The following is a 16,362-nucleotide window of genomic DNA, read 5'->3' on the forward strand; positions in this document are numbered from 1 at the left end:
TATTTAGTATTTTCTAAGTAGAATTGAATTCCAAAAGAAAAATGGTATTTGAAAAAGAAATACTGAAACATTTAATCTAGAAAATCAGACTTACTATTTTTGCATTTTTTCCATGGTAAGTGTATTGATTATTTCCTAGAGTGTATGTATTCCTATTAAATCCCCCTCTTATAATAAAATTGTATTTTGTGAATTTTCTTCCTAAAAGGCCTTGACTATACAGGATTTACCTTGCAGTAATTTCAGCAAATTGATATGTGATTTCAGAACAAAGAAATAAAAAAAAGGGAAAACCAGAAATTTGGAGCTCAGTTAACTTTCCCCTTTTACCCAAAGTATCCTGCTTTAAAAAGACCCACATTTCCTATTGGAAAATAATTCAAATGGAAAACTCTGGCAGGACTCTGCTGGTCCTAGGTTGGGAAAGGAGTATAAATGTATAAATGTATCAATGTATCAAAGTATCAATGTACAAATGTAAAAATGTGTAAATTATCAATGTATCAATGTAGAAATGTACAAATGTATCAACATAACTATGTATAAATGTATGCATGCATAAATGTATCAATGGATAAATGTATAAATGTGCAAATGTATCAATGTATATATATAAAATATATATAATGTATAAAATATAAATATATAAATTTTTAAATGTACAAATGCGTATATGTACAAATGTATAAATGTACATGTGTACAAATGTATAAATGTACAAATGTCTATAGGTACAAATGTATAAATACATAAATGTGCAAATGTATAATTCTGCTCTGGGGAAATGGGAGCCTGCAGAGTGGGATCTCTCGAGCAGGTTTTACCAGAAGAACTACGACCGATTATTATGCTAATATTAACTTGCAATTGCTAATGAAGCTTCCATGGTGCAGGATGCCCGAAAGCTCCGGAGATGTGAGATCCCGGCTCCTGCGGGCTCTGCTGACAGCCCTGTTCCTGCAATGTTCCTAAGTGACCAAGGGCAGAGCTGGGGCTGGAGCCCATCGGGAGCTCGGTACAGCTCAGCCCAGGCTCAGCTCAGCTCAGGCTCAGGCTCAGCTCAGGCTCAGCTCGGGCTCAGGCTCAGGCTCAGGCTCAGGCTCAGGCTCAGGCTCAGGCTCAGGCTCAGGCTCAGGCTCAGGCTCAGGCTCAGCTCAGGCTCAGGCTCAGGCTCAGGCTCAGCCCAGGCTCAGGCTCAGGCTCAGCCCAGGCTCAGGCTCAGGCTCAGGCTCAGGCTCAGGCTCAGGCTCAGGCTCAGGCTCAGCCCAGGCTCAGGCTCAGCCCCAGCCCAGGCTCAGGCTCAGGCTCAGCCCAGGCTCAGGCTCAGGCTCAGCCCAGGCTCAGGCTCAGGCTCAGGCTCAGGCTCAGGCTCAGGCTCAGCCCAGGCTGCCTCACCCCCAGAGTGGTTCCTCGCAGCAGCTCCAGTGGTATTTGGATGCTCTCCTGCTGGAAATGGGGCTGTGTGACCCTGCTCCCCTGGTAAAGGTGAAATTGGCTACGACCTGGCTTGGGGAGGGCCCCCAGGCTGCTGTTTGCAGAGGATTAAACTTAAGTCAGGCATGTGTGCAAATGACACTTCTTAAAGTCAGACTTTTATTTCTGGAGATCAATGGTGATTTTCTGTGCTGTTAAAAATTTGGGATTCTACCTCTCATGCTGAAATATCTGTGCCTTTACATTTACAAAATATTTCAAATACAGCTAGATTCCTCCCACTCCAAATTACAGGTTTGAGGAAAAAAAAAAGTCAAACCAACTGATGCTTTTGCCTTTACAAAGATTCAATTTCTAATTGTCTGGATCAATAAAAGATCAATTGTCTGGATTTCTAGTTGTCTGGATTAATCAATCTGTAGATAATATTTCTTAGCAGGGTACATTCCCTCTAATTGATACTCACTTAAATTAACTTGTGTTTACTGTAAGCATTCTTGCTGCATGAAATGTGCTTCCACTACAGCAGCAGTGATGTTTTTAGTGATGGCAGGAAATGCTGCCTATTCAGTACTTTTATTTGGAGTTTGAAGTCCATTAAAGTGACTTCATAAATTCAAAAATAAATCCATTTATTTCTATGAATGCTTATAGTTAATGACCATGTGGCATTTGATTTAGAATTAAAGAGGCATTGTCACATTGTTTTAAAGGCCTTAAATTTAGGCTTCATTAACAAAAAGATGGGGAAGAAGCATCTGCATTTTAAGTGGATCTCTGGAGCGCTGGCAACTTTGAGGCAGTACCATAATGTCAGGTGCATTCAGCAGCTCAAAAGCTGCTTTCTAGCTCTGAGCAGGGCCAGACTTTGCTGATACAAAGGCTGTGGGGCTGAACTGACCCGGAGGGATGGGCTGTGCTATCTTTGCTGGGCATTGATTAGGGAGAGTGCCTCAGCATCTGTTTAATTTTCACCAGAGGACGATATCTGGTAGACTATTTACACGTCTAAAGTTTATCACCTGGCAGATCTTGGGCTTTACAGGTTCCCCTTGGGAATTTGACCTGAGCAAGGACTTGAGCAGCAGGCTCCAGGATTTCAGTGTAGCCCTTGCTGGTGAGAAGCCCGCAGCCAAACAGGGGAGCTGTTAATGCTAAACATATTAATTCGAGAGGAAGCAGCAAGCAAAGCTCCAGCAGCAGCCAGCGCCCCGCAAAGCAACTTATTTCAGGGGAGCGGATGGCAGGGGATGCCAGGAGCGGTGCTGCCGCCGTGGGATGCTCACAGATCCTTTCTCTCGGCTGTCTGGAGAGCTGTGGGAGAGGGAGGCTGCCCCACAGGACCTCTGTGTGACCCCGGTCCCAAGCAGCCGCCGGCAGCTCTGTGTGTGCTTGCCCATGTCATGGCAGTGCACGGATGGCTTGACAGAGTTTACAGCTTTCTGCCTTATTTTAAGTACTCTTGGAATCTTCCGCATCCTCTAGCAAACTGGGGCAGGCTGACCTCTAAGCCACATAATCTGAGCATAAGTTAAAAAAGAAGCCCAGAATTTTCCCGTTCCCGAATAGCACCGCTGCCGACGGTCTCTGATCCAGCTTTAATGTTTAATTGGATGACCGGGTTTTAAACAGAGCATTCTTTAACCCGGCTGACTCTGCCTGCCCCCATCCCCCTGCCCAACAGCAGCCTCACTCCAGTTATCAAAGTGTCATTAGTAGAGACAGCTGCCTGTAAACAACAGGAATGTCAACACAACTGTCTCGGTCAACAGGAATTTAACTTTAATCTGTTCATTACTTAAAGATACATCATCCTCTTTCTGCGCTGTTATCTACATCACTCGCAGACAAAGGCGGAGAACAAATTGACAGCGGGGAGAGAGGCTGGACCGCTCCTGCCTCAACCTCAGGCTGGTTCTGTTCATCATTTCCAGTCCTCGCGAGTTCCCCTCCCGTAGATATATATATATATAATTATATATAATTATATATATATATATAATTATATATATATATATTATATAATTATAATATATAATATATATAATATATATTATATTATATATATTATATATATTCTAATATAATTATAATTATAATATATAATATATAATATATTATATTATATATATTATATATATTATGTATATAATATATATATTATATAATATAATTATAATTATAATATATATTATATATTATATATTATATAATATAATATAATATAATATAATATAATATAATATAATATAATATAATATAATATAATATAATATAATATAATATAATATAATATAATATAATATAATATAATATAATATAAATATATATATATATATATATATATATATATTTGCGGGATTGCGGGTGAGGGGGGGGTCAGGAGCTCCTTGTTTAGCTGGAAACAGATACTACATATTTATAAATGTAAACTTGGAGCGCTGCCAGGCTCCTGCATTTAAGCGATTAACAAATGTTTCCCTTCAAGTGGACACCTCTCGTTCTAAATATATTTGACAAGAAGGTGAAGAGCCAGGGGAAGGGCTGGGGAAGGCAGGGGCTGGCAGTGGTGGCAGAGCAGCTCCGGGCGGGCAGGCTGCCAGCTCAGCCCGGCCTCCCCGCTGCTTAACGACAATGGATTTACTGCTCCTCCGCATATTGGTGTTATTTTTGTGTAAACAAGGTTAACGCTCCTTTTAAATTAAATACACCACCTGGTGACTGAATGCCTGACCTTGGCAGGCGGCTTTCACCTGGTCTCCGAAAAGGGTGGGCTGGGCTGCCGGCCCTTGGCAGCCGCTGGCCGCCTTTAGTGCCTCGCCCTGTGGAAGTGTGTCAGGCTGGGCAGTGCAGAGAGCTTCTGGGGCCTCTCCCTCCTCCAGATGCAGCCAGGAATGGGAAGCTGCTACTTGAGAGCGAGAGGGTTTTTCTCTCTTAACCTTGTAACGTGTTCTTGTCTACGCGGGACCTCCTGCTTCCCCCCAAAGAGTTCTCTTGCCTAGTCAAAATACATCTGATCTTCCTGGGTTTTCTGGTTGGTTTGTGGACAGAAGGAAAGTTTCTGAGCCTGGGTTCCTCTTCTCCTTTCAGACAAGATGGGCAAACTTGGGAGTAATCTCCCTCCCCAAATCTGAGCACGATCTCCCCCTCCAATTTAAGAGCTATCTGCTTCTTCCTTTTCTGAATTATACTCAGGAAAATAAAACATTCTTACTTTTGCCTAAAGTATCTAAACTTCACTTCTAAAGCATTATCTGCCACACAGGTTCACCTAGGATGTTTCCAGGGTAACTGATTCTGACACTTTTGATAACTCTGGAGGTTAAGGCTGATGTCATTGATCATGATGTGACAAAAACGGAGATAATCCTATGCTAGGTAAATCTGCATTCTATACTTTGGAATTACATGTCTACAGCTAAATAGCAGCAAATTGACTGATCAAAAGGCTAAGAGAATTAGGATTGTTCAGTCTGGAAATGAGAAGGCTCTGGGGTGACCTTGTTGAGGACTTCCAGTACCTAAAGGAGCTACAAGAAAGATGGAGAGGGAGTTTTTACAAGGTCATGTAGGACAAGGGGGAATGGCTTCAAACTGACAGGGAATAGGGTTAGATTAGAAAGCAGAAAGAAATTCTTCCCTGTCAAGGTGGTGAGGCCCTGGCACTGGGTGCCCAGAGAAGCTGTGGCTGCCCCTGGATCTCTGGAAGTGTCCAAGGCCAGGCTGGATGGGGCTTGGAGCAACTTGGGACAGTGGAAGTTGTCCCTGCCCATGGCTGGATGATTTTTAAGGTCCTTTCCAACCCAAACCATTCCATGATTCCGTGATTCTCTGATTGAACCCTTCTTGAAGACCTCAATATATAGACTATACAAAACCTAGCAGTCCTTCATTCTTCCCATTAATCCCTGAAGGATGCACATTCCTACCTGACTTTTTTTTTAATTTGGACCTCAGTGATATACTTTATTGGTAAAATTACAAAATTATTTGAATAAAAAAGTAATTCTTTTTGTTGTTAGTATTACTGGTTCTGCCCTTGTTCTCGTGCTATGAGAAACTAGAGTTTAGGCTTTTCTCCTTTTTCCCTGGAAACTTTACAAAGAAATCTTGATAATTTAAAACAAACATTTGAAATGCACAGATAGCAGCACTCAGTTTGAATAACAAAATAGAGATGATGGGAAGTAATCTGAGAGACTTTATTTAGACTAATAGTGATAAGGCATTCTTTAAAAGAAAGTCCAGACAGATAGGTACCAAATATGTAAAATAATAAGCTATAAATACATGTGCTAAATGCAGCATTTCCCAAGCATTTTTGGAAAGGATCCCTTTATTTAGTGGCTAAATGCTAGAACATTTTCTAGTTTTACATGAAAAATGCTGCACGTTTAGGGGTCAATGCTTCAAGTTTCAGTGCATGGATGTTGTCTGGATCATAGGCAGTGTGCCTGTTACTAGGCAAAAGGCAATTCCAGTGCTGGGGAAAGTGATAGAGTTTTAAGTGAGGAACAAAAAGCTGAGTTTTTCAGAGAGCTGCCACATTTGTTGTACAGATAAGGCTCGTCTAATTAAACTATCATTGCAAAATCCCCAGATTCCCCAGGCCCGTCTTTTGCTCTTAGCTGGAGTTTGGATTCGGTACTCCAAGAAATTCAGTCTCTTTGAACTCTTTCCTCTTTGTGTTTCAAGGATTGTTCTCATCTGTGCTATACAGAGCCTCTGTTATCTGTAAGGGAGTGCAGGAGCATCTATCCTGACTGGACCACACAGTGACAGAGCTGGGAGCACTGAGCCATGCCTCGTACCCATTTACTCCCTCCTGTCTGTTTTCTCTCATACAGAATTCCCTCTCCATAGCCTTGCAGAGCAGAATTGCTTTTAATGAGGTTTATGATAAGCTCCTGATGTCCTTTTCCTGCTCCCAGAAGCTGTTTGCTAAAGGGCTCACCTTTGGTTCCTTTAACTAAAAGCAGTTCTGCCATCACAAAGTGCCAGCACTGTTGTAGGAACAGAAAAATGGGAAGATCACAGGAGGCTCAGCCAGGTGCAATAACCAATACTTAAACCTTCAGAAAAATGGTCTGCAGGGGTCAGCTCTGAAATAACTTGCCTATATAAAAGTTGCTTTCTGTAGGTTTGTCCCTTTGCACTCAGTTTGCAGTAGCTGCACCTGAACAGATACACAAATAAATTTAGGCATTATTTGTTTCTTGGGGTTCAAACCAGACATCAAACATCATATGAGCTAAACATCATTAACAGGTCAAGTACTGCTGAATATGGGGTATGATTCTCCTTAGAAATACATCAGAGAAGTAAAGAAGTGAGAAAAAAGAGTTATTTAAATTAGTAAACAGTTCTGGCACACAAACAAATGGGATAAACTGATGGTGAATAAATCTAAATTGGAAATTAGAAGAAGATTTCTAGTCAGAGACTGACATTCTTGAAAAGCCTTTTAATAGGTGCAGTTAAGTCAAATAATGGAACTAGTTTTAACTTGGAGTTCAATGAATATATAAGTGGGATTACACAATGTAGATGCATAGCAGAGAGCTGGGTTAAGTGACCTTGGAAGTTCTCTCCAGTCTTACATTACATTATTCCTTCTAATTATTGCTTAGAACTAACCTTCAGCATGACCTTTTTTCAGTTTTCTCTTCTAACTTACCCAAACTTCAAATATTTTTGTCGAAATTTTGCATTTCTAGCATGGAAATTAGCACTTTCTTCCCCCCCTAATTTTTTTTATAGTGAAATTATCTGTTCATGTTAGGGGAAAAACTTGTTGTTTTTCTCATGCATTGCAGACCAAATTAATGGAAAAGATTTAGTATTTCCATCTCTTAAGGGTGGGAATGAAACTTGGCAGGGTGGCTCTCTTTGTGCAATTTGCTGCCCTATGGAAAATTTGCCCCACTTTTTATCCAGATTCTGAGATTCTGAGAAAAAAAAAAAAAGGCAGTTGACTCATGGCCAGCAGAAACTCACTGGAGGTTGGTAGCCAAATTTCCAGGTAGTGCATGCACTGACTATGTGCCAGTTTTTGTGTGTATAACCAGATTGCACCACGACCAAGAGGAGCAGGAGCCTTTCGTGCCTGGGATAGGAAGGACTGAGCCTCACTTCTACTGGAATTGAGCCCTCCTCCTTCCTGAGAGCCGCTGCCAGGACTGAGAGCAGAGATAATTTTCTTGCTGCTTAATTCCTCCCAGCTGGAGCTCATGCTGTGTGGAGGACAATGAGGAATGGACACGTGTAATTTTGATATTTCCTAAGCCTTACCATGGAACCATCAGGAGTAAGTCAAGAAAGGACCTCAGGAGATTATCTAGTCCTCTTCTGAGCTAGGATGGGAACAAGAAATACTCTGGACAAAGTTTACCTGTCCTTCTTCCTGAAAGCCTCTAGTGCCTCACTGTACCTTAGTGGTCTGTTCTAGCACTCAACTATATTCAATTTCCTTAAATTCTTCTTGAGATCTACCCCAAATATTATTAGCTTGAATTAACATGTGAGATAGTTTATTCTTTCCACCTTTACTTCTAGTTCTATAATTTTGCTGCCATTACTTTCCTTCTCTTATTGAGATTTGAGCAAACATAAGTTCTCAATATTTCCATGCTGAAAAGTGGACTCCTTCTATTTGGTGCAAGCTTTTCTTGCATTGCAGTACCAAAGATGGATCCCAGTCCTACAGCTGGGAACTGGTGCTGAGAAGCATCAGATGTTCTACAGATTGGACATCATTCCAATGGGACATTTTCCATTTTTCCTCTCCAATATCCTAACATTGTTCATTCAAGTTCAATCTGTCACTAGTGGAATCTCCCTAATCATTTTTCATGGAAATACTCCCTGGCTTTCCTTCAGGATGCAGCAGTTAAAGCCAGCCCCTCCTGAACCACTTGGTTTATTTAAGACCATTCCTCCAATTAACCAAAGTAACCAAGGTCACTTTGTATTTAATGTTACTTCCCAGTCTGTCTGCCAGTGCTTCTGGTTTGGAATCCTCTAATAGTTGAACATTAACTATACCATTAAAACATTATTTGTTAAGTTTTGGGGATTTGACTGACTTCACAGACACAATACAAAATCCTGAAAGATTTGTTGAGATTTGTAAACAACTGAAGAAATCTCTGATGTCTCTGATGCTGGATAATTGTGAACTCTCTCACTCCTGCAGACACACACACACAGTACTTGGCAAAAGGGTGGCAAAGCAACTCCTAAACAGACAGAGCATGGTGGAATCACTGCTGTTCTCATTCAGCTTTTCTTATCTTCTGTGCTTCTCTGCAGTGGTGTAAAGCCAGTTAGAGAGGCTTGGGAAAACAAGCAAACTTGAATAAAATGTAGTGGGTCTCTTGGGATTTCTCCACAGGTATCGTGTTCCAGTTTCACTCCCTCTTCCTCTTCCCTTGTATTACTTGTTGTGTGTGTATCTGTTGGGTGTGTGTATCTGTTGTGTGTGTCCATGCCAGCTAGATGCCAGCAGAAATAAAATTTTAAAAAAAGTTAATTTGATCATTCTTTCACTGTCTGTGTTCCTCTCTGAAGTTCCCATTGTTTCTGATAGTTCTCTTGCTGTGGGGACTGGATTCTTGCCAGGTGGGTGCCAAAAGCCAGTGAAAATAAATAGATACATACTAGGGATTGTAGAGATTAAAATACCTACCATTCTGAATTACCCGGGGGTAATTTACAAATACTGTTTTGTTAAAGGTACCTGATCTGCTGTTATTATACAAAGGATTACTGATGACTGAACCAAAGGAGAGATAACTTTCTAAAATCCTTGATTAAGAGTTTATGTCTTTTTCACCTATTTTTTGAGAAGATGGATGTGATGAAAAACAAGATATTTCCCATAACTCACCAAAGGGAGAAAAAAATTCAAAGGTAGAGCAGTAAATACCTCTCTTCCTGCAAACTGGGTGATTACGTTAAAAAAAAACCTGGAAAAAAGAATAAAAAGCTTCAACTTTTCCCCTGAAGTTGGACTGCACTGTACAAACTTACTAGGAGGTGGACCATATGTCTCAATGAGACCAATCTATCCTTGAATAAAGCACTTCTATCTCTTCCATATCCCTGGGCAAAACCGATGTTCTGGAGCTAAGATTTTGTACTTAACTATAAGATAGTTGAGTGGATTTTTCTTTAATAAGATTAAATAGAGCATGCATTTATCTGCTGCAGGTGATGTGGTAAGTGCAGAGATGAAAAAAAAAAACCACTAAAGGGAAGAGGGTAGGCTGAAGGTAAGGAATCAGTAAGCAGATGCTGGAAGTTATTCTTTTAGAGATGTTGTTGTATATTCATCTGTTTCAAACATGCTGATTGTTTGTGAAAAAGATCATTCTGCCAATGTCAGCTTCCAAGGGCAATAAAACACAAAAAAAGTGTTGCTCGGAAGCACAATGAAAGGCTACAGTGCTACATCTATTGCTTCATTACAAGGCAAACTTTGTTTGTCTTGACAGCAATTACAGTAATCAAGTTTATGTAATTTGCCAGAGTTCCAGTCTTTCCGTAGCAATTGTTTTAAAAAAATCAGTAGATGAATGAAATTGCACAGAATACTTTGCACGGGCTTTCAGCATAAACAGGTGTTTTGGGCTAAAGTGGAAATACATAATGACAACACAGAAAAGTAGAGTTCTGGGAAAGAGGGTTATTCCTCCTCTATCCATGAAGGAATGCTCCTTTGCTAGGAGTTGCCACAGAACTACAAAATGAGGAATACAGCATCATTCCACACTGGGCAAGACGTGGGCTTCATGGCTGAGTGGATTTAGAGCTTCTTCATTTTATCACTCCTCTCTTTTTTCCCTGTTAGCAGGGTCATTTCAAATGTTTCTCTCATAGAGAAACACCTCTGAGACACAGCAGCCTTGTGAAGAGTCATGGGAGCCCAATCATTCCTCTTTGGGTTTCTGGTGAAGGCCACAGGTTCCCAAGGGTTATATGGCAGCAGCAGAGGAGCAGAACAATGGACAAGTTTGAGACGAGATGCTTCCTCTATTTTTTCCAAAGGAAATGCTTCCAGGAAGCAGGCTGCTGGCCAGGTTAAAGCTCTGTGGAAAGACCCTATCAAACTGGGGATACTACAGGAGGTGCAGAAGCAGATCAATATGTGTCTAAGTGTTTTAGCCTTACTTTTATCATGTTTGACAGCGATGACAAGATGGTGTGTGTGTCACATACAGGATGACTAATGTGTGTACATGTGTGAAGCCCTTGCACAAAAAGGTTTTTCCCATAAACTGTTAGGGAAGAGCGAGCTCCCTGTGAGCAGATCAGAGCATGGACTGAATCTAAAAGCAAAATGAAGAGTGAAACAAACCCCAAACTAATTTCAGGTCTTACGAGAAGATGTAATGGCACCAGTGTCTGGAAACATCTACCACAAGTGGTTTCAATCCTGAGCAATTTCCAGGAAATACTTGTCTTGAGTTGTGCTAGAAAATGTGTCAACAGGATGTTGTCTGTGTTCCTGACCCAAAGGAAGGCAAAATTTGAGAAAGTAAGGACATAAAACAAGCTATTTTTTTTGGTGCGAATTGACGAATTTCTCTTGGGTGAAGATTCCCTCCAACACACCAGAAGTGAACCAACCAAAACGAGCCATTTTTCTGTAGAGAGATCAGTTTCTGTAGTAGGCCAGCAGCCAGATGAGGGGTTTTAAAGAAGAGTTATGGTAGTTATAAAGAGGGAAAAAATTTGCAAACACTGATAATAATACTCCTACACAGGAAGGTTTGAGCCAGTCACACTACTCCCCCCCTTTCCCAGTGAGATTCAGAGTTACATAGGAACAGGAGACTGTTTTGGCTGGGATTAGATAGCACAGATGGTACCAAAATGTGTAACACCTACCACAAGTTCTTTAGTTTCGTATCATCTGCACAACAGTTCTTCTCGGCCTTTTAACAGTTCGTTGAATGGAGGAAGAGGAGAAAACGACATGGGACCATTGCTGGAAATGTGCAGCAAGCACTGTTATATTTTATCTGTGGGGAATCCATACTGGAGCACGTAGATAGGCTCGTATAAAATCTTGCATATATCTTCTGTGAGATGGTGTGAAACTTCACTTGGCTCTTCTCTTTCAAGAATCCCCAAAACTTGGCAAGTAAACCTCACAACACATTTTAGAATTACATCAGTAATCATTTTGCAGATACATACAACGAGGTACAAGAATTTTAACCAGTTTTCCCAGAACCACCAGAGGAGTTTGTAGCTTGGGTGGTTCTTATCTCCAAGGAGCTTCACAGGAATCTCATAGACTTTGTTTTCTGCCCTGACATAAATAGCACCAGTCTTTAGGTTTTTTTTTTTACTCTGACTTTGTAAGTCTTCTACATGACATACAATAAAACTTTGCCTTTCCTGTCCTATTTTTTTTTTTAAATAAATGCTGTTGTAGCAATCTATCTATGGTTTGTGATCCCAGGAATATTTTACTGCCAATTCTATCATGCTTTTTTCAGTTCCTCTAGTTCTCAATTTTGTCCACAAAAGACACTTAATTTCTGTGCTTTCAATGGGTTTTCAGGGGTCCAGAAGAAAGAGACTAGGGAATACACTTCTTTCTTAGGGAGAAATACAAAAATATCTAAATAGGTACTGAGGTGCCATTGTGATGGACTTACTAGAAATAAGATTTCCAGGTTGCAATTCTCAAGGTTGCCTATTTGATTTGATTGCAGCAGGTACTCAACACTCCAAGATAGCTTTGAAATATTCATTGTAATGTTTTTAACAATTAAGCTGAAAGCATGGAGCGTTCCCTGGGAACTAACTAGGAAGGGCTGATGGCCTAAATCCTCTGTCTTTTGAATACTCAGCCACACAATTTTAAAGCATTTGAGAGTCTTTTCCCCCCTAAGTAATGAGAGACCTTTAGCTACAGAGAGTGAAGGAAGACACTGAGTCTCCACATTAAGGGGAGAACTATCTGCCTTAGGACATTTAAGACGGTTAATGCCCAGAAAGATTTTCTTCTAACTCCATTTACAGTGAGCTGCCTGTAGATACACACAATGCACAACATGGACTGTCATTGCATTGGCTTCAGCATCACTGTTGGAAGGACATTGGCTGCTGGCTCATTCTCATGCAGACTTCTGAAGAACTTACATTTAGGATAATGGCAAAACTTTAGTCAGTGTAATAGGCCGGAAAATGCATCTGTGCAAACAAAAATAGACAATTTTCAAAGTGTCAGGGACGAGAGGTGTAATTCAAAGTCATTATATATCACTTGCTGTAAATATTGTTTTCATAAAGCCAGACTAATCATATACTCAGATAACCCATCCTATTATTTTCTCAGCTCCAGGACTCCTGAATCACACCTACTTGAACCTGAGGGATTAGAGGTTTTGCTTTTTAAATAGCATAGGTGCTGGGCTGGCCGCAATTTTTCAGACCTCTTTGGAGAAGTAGAATTGATTTCTTTTTTTCCTTGTTTTTTTGAAACAAAAAAATCATTCAGGGCCCGAAAATAGACATAAGCAAGCCTCCTCCTTTTGTAATTGTGTTTTTGAAAATCAGACACGTAAAATCTTTTGTAGCTGTGGGCTCAAAACTCTCTTTTGTGGAAACACTGGTGCACTGTAATTGGTTGAGTGCTGCTATCCAGCCTGAGAGGGTGACCTTTCACACTCTGCCCTAAAAGAACACTATAGAAAGAGAGGTGGCGTAATCTGGGTTAAAGGCTTCTTACTAACATGTTGAGAGCTTGTTTCACACACACACAAACAGTTGCACGAAAGCCCCAGCCTGATGATAACTTAGCACTTTAGCATGGTGCTCTTGAGACAGCCCTCTTCTGAGAGAATAAAGAAGGGCCCCTTAGTTGAAATGCAGGACTGAAGCTCTTCATAACCACTGGGCAACTGTTACGAGGGAAAAAGAAAGTTAAAAGAGATGAGAACAAAAGGGGCTATCCTTGTTACAAGGCTCTGGTTCTAGACCTGAAAACCCCCTTTCCCCTAATCTTTTTTTTATTATTTTTCTCTGTGTAGCCCCAGGTTTTGACAGGGAAATCTCTGGTCTTTCTGGCCAAGCGTATTCAGCCCATCTGAAAAATTCTGTGGACCTGCCTTTTTCATGGTCTCCTTGTAAGAGGATGGTGAGCATCTCTGCTGATTTGGCTAAGAAAGAAGAGAAAGGGATATTTCTAAGGTTAGGCAACTAGAGGCAAGTGTGTCTTAAACAGCAAAAAGGTTCTGAACACTGTGCTGTCATATGCAGCACACAGGGACAGGTGAAGGTGTGCCTGCCTAGTCTGTGTGCAGCCTTGAGACTTTCACATTTGACTTCAGAGGGATTGAAATCACATCCACTGTTCCAAAGCACCAGTGGAAGGTCCTGGAGGCCATGGGTATGATATAATCCCCCAGCTTTCAAGCCCTTCCCATGTTTAGCTCTGTGCTTTTGGGTCATGGAAAAGGCTGCTTGCATCTCAGTGCCCCACTCATCTCTCCCATTTTTTAATGCTTCAACATTGATTAATAGAGTACATCTGTCTCATGCAGCTTCTCACTTTACATTTCATTTTTTTTCCGTGTTATTTCTTTTCTAGGTTTTCTTTTCCATGTGTTTTCCTTCTTACAAATTCCCACACATTCAAGATTCTCTGCTAGTCCAAGTTATTACTCTCATATATAGTTAATGTTAGTGAATGGTGACACACTGCCAGTCATTCTTATAAAAAAATTAAGGATATTTAGAAAATGCCTCAGTGGAAATTCCTAAATGTTATATCCCATATTGTATGCACAAAATAAAATTAGATTATAAAGTTCTATATTTATCACAATATCTTCCATGAAGATTTTTTTCCATCTAACAGATAATAGGACTGTGGAATTCCAAAGTCAGTGCTGAAAGTCTGATTTGACTCTGGACCTTACAGACTATGGCCATGATCCTTAGCTTCACAATGTTGGGTGTTAGGTAGTGAAAAGTGTCTGAATTTTTACTTTCTTCAGTGTTTCTGTTAGCTAAATGTTCTTTATTTCCCTGTTCTCTGCAGCAGTTAGGCTTTTTAAGCTGTGTTTATATTTCTTGCTCATTTCCAGTCTTCTTAATTACACTTTTTCACCTTTTATGTCAAAATCTTCCAGGGGTAGCAGCATACAACCTTATCCCTCAGAAGGAAAGCCTGAGGTTATTGAGAAGACTGCAAGTGCCAGATGACTTTTCTCCCTCGTGGAAAGCCCCAGCAGCAGTCATCCAGGATGGAGGACCAACAACAACAAGTAACCACCCTGGAGTGGCAAAATCTGACTCTCAACAAAGCAAATTCAACACCTGAACTTTAGTTTCTCATGGGTTAAAGCTTTGACATCATTGCCCTTGGAGGCTGAGGTTCAGGCTCCATTAATTTACAGGGAAGGACACGTGTGAGGAGCTCCCCACAGCCCGTGGTGGGGATGTTTTGTGGCAGCACAAAATCTCCACACAATGCAGCATGATTGGCAGTGCAGGAAAGGCTGCAGCTGCTGGGATGGCAGTCGGTGATGGGGACTTGCCCACTGTATCCCAGAGCACTGGGAACCTTCCTCATCCCTGCTTTGGAGTTCACCCAGTCCTTTGCCTCACACCTAAAATTCCAGAAATAAATTTCTTTGCCCCTGGTAGATAAGGTAGTTTACATACAGGCACGATTGGGTATCCAAAATTGATTTATAGGAAGGTCTGAATGAAACTATTGCTGGAAGGCTGGACAGAGAAGTGGTATCATTAAAGAAAAAATAATTAAAAAAGGAAAGGAAACCGCAAATTTTATTTCTAAACCTTTCCACTAGGAAAGGTTGCGAAATTTAGGGAAATGAGCCACAGCTGACATGCCTGACAAATAACTCTCACGGAATGTGTAAAGTGAGTTTATTTGTGCCATCTTTTACAGGAAGGGCTGTGTGTGAGTTCTGTAGTGCTGCTGCTGGGGCTGCTCGAACACCCGGCTGCTGATCAACATTTTGGATGCTCATGAATAACCGGAATATGAGCACCTTAAGCACAAATCCAACAAAGGTTTTTTCAAGTTCATCATCACATAGGAGATTGCATCATTCATAGTGGCATTTATAGCCATCAGTACTATACAACCCATGGTAACAGATGACATTGCATGCTGAAAGAGGCCGTGAAAGGTCTTTCATACTGTTTCCTGCTCCTAATGACAGCTTTTACTGCCAGTTAGGACAGAATCCAAACACATGAAGTCATGATGGCTGTAGGTGTTGATTTGGATATTAAATGTATAACCTAGCTTATGCAGCACCAATTAGCAGAGACAAGTTTTCAGTGTACAGTTCAAAGAGGACTGTAGGTGTAGGGACAGAGAGAATGAGCTCAAGACAGGATATTACTCTGTTAACAAACAATTTGATGTGCAGAAGTATTTTCTATTAAAATGCATTTGGACACCCACATACATAATCATTTGGACATCATGCCCTTAGAGTCTATTCCAATTTACCATATTTGTGGGTTCATCTAGCGGGTTTCTCAGCTGGATGTGAGTGACATTTATACCTCTTTGTATGCATGTTTTTATTTGTGTGTGTATATTCTGCACGTGTATTTTCATGTTCAGACAAAACTTCCATGTCTGTAGAAAGCTCATGAATATTTTATAGCTTTTGTTCATGAATCCATTAATGAGTTTTATAAATAGTGATAATTTGCAAAAATAATATGTCTGAAAGGCAATACCACTTTACCTATGAATGACCTCTTTTTCTTTCTCTTTTTTTCTCCCCCCCTAGTTTGGATATGTTCTCCCAAGCAGTCTGTGAAAGTGTTTACTGGTCTATCCACTCTTTTTAAACCTTGGGGCATTAACAGCATGAGGCTGAACATACACACACACCTACTCACTGTGCACAGTTCCATCTT

At 40.7% G+C, this 16,362-nt stretch overlaps 1 long non-coding RNA gene across 1 annotated transcript in view; it reads right to left on the minus strand.

The window, feature by feature from the left end:
* LOC111934017 (uncharacterized) overlaps window positions 1–16,362 on the minus strand; it is a 90,063-nt gene that overhangs the window by 50,606 nt on the left and 23,095 nt on the right. The window lies entirely within an intron of this gene.

The sequence above is a fragment of the Cyanistes caeruleus genome, chromosome 13, assembly GCF_971803275.1.
Source record: "Cyanistes caeruleus chromosome 13, bCyaCae1.hap1.1, whole genome shotgun sequence".
NCBI lineage: Eukaryota > Metazoa > Chordata > Aves > Passeriformes > Paridae > Cyanistes > Cyanistes caeruleus.